This window comes from Otolemur garnettii, unplaced genomic scaffold (genome assembly GCF_000181295.1).
Source record: "Otolemur garnettii isolate 467f Iridium unplaced genomic scaffold, OtoGar3 scaffold00037, whole genome shotgun sequence".
Classification (NCBI taxonomy): Eukaryota; Metazoa; Chordata; class Mammalia; order Primates; family Galagidae; genus Otolemur; species Otolemur garnettii.
Window position 1 is genome coordinate 14673338 of NW_003852432.1, and position 1464 is coordinate 14674801.

At 35.7% G+C, this 1464-nt stretch overlaps 1 pseudogene; it reads right to left on the bottom strand.

The window, feature by feature from the left end:
- Positions 1-1399: 1399 nt before the first annotated feature.
- On the bottom strand, positions 1400-1464 carry LOC111725339 (annotated as a pseudogene).

Consider the following 1464-nt stretch of genomic DNA (forward strand, 5'->3'; position numbering starts at 1 on the left):
CACTCTTAGCAGATGATATGATCCTATACCTGGAAAATCCAGGTACAAAACTCTTAGAAGTGATTGAGGAATACAGCAGTATCTCAGGATACAAAATCAATACTTACAAATCAGTAGCTTTTGTCTGTGACAACAATAGTAAAGCTGAAAATATAGTCAAGGACTATCCCTTTTATAGTAGCACCAAAGATGAAATATCTAGGAATTTATCTAACAAAGGATGTGAAAGATCTCTATAAAGAGAATTATGAAACTCTGAGAAAAGAAATAGCGGAAGATGTTGACAAATGGAAAAACATACCATGCTCATGGCTGGGAAGAATCGACATTGTTAAGATGCCCATAGTACCCAACGTAATCTACAGATAAGCACCATTGTTATACCTCAAAAAGACTGAAAAAATAATGCTTCATTTTATATGGAAGTAGAAAAAAACTTCAAATAGCCAATACATTACACAGAAATAAAAACAAATCAGGTGTTATGTTACCAGACTTCAGGCTATACTATAAATCTATAGTGATCAAACAGCATGGTACTGGCACAAAAACAGAGGTGGATTTATGGAACAGAATAGAGAACCAAGAAATGAATACAGCCAGCCACTTATTGTTATTTGATCTTTGGTAAGCCTATCAAAAACAATCAGTGGGGGAAAGACTCCCTTTCCCAGACGTTAACAAATGGTGCTGAGTGAACTGGTTGGCAACTTGTAGAAGACTGAAACTGGACCCCCATTTTTCACCATTAACAAAAATTGATTTTCACTGGATAGAAGATTTAAACTTAAAACATAAAACTATAAAAATACTAGAAAAGAGTGCAGGGAAAACACTTGACGAAATCGGCCTGGGAGAATATTTTATGAGGATCCCCCAAGCAAGTGAAGCAATACCAAAAATACATTACTGGGATCTGATCAAACTAAAAAGTTCTGCACAGCCAAGAGCACAGTAAATAAAGCAAACAGATGAACTTTAGAATGGGAGATCTTTGCAGGTTATACTTCTGACAAAGTTCTGATATCTAGAATCCACAGAGAACTCAAATTAATCAATAAGAAAAGAACAAATAACCCCATTTCTATGTGGGCAAGAGACTTGAACAGAAACTTCTCTAAAGAAGACAGGTGCATGGCCTACAAACACAGGAAAAAATGCCCATCATCTTTAATCATCAGAGAAATGCAAATGAAAACCACTTTGAGATATCATCTAACTCCAGTAAGATTAGCCCACATCACAAAATCCCAAAACTACAGATGTTAGCGTGGATATGGAAAGAAGGGAACACTTCTACACTGCTGGTGAGAATTCAAGGTTATATGACCTTTTTGAAAGAAGTTTAGAGAATACTCAAGGAACTAAAAGTAGACTTGCCTTTCTTTTTTTTTTTTTTTTAAATATGGAACGCTTCATGAATTTGCGTGTCATCCTTGCACAGGGGCCATGCTAATCTTCTCT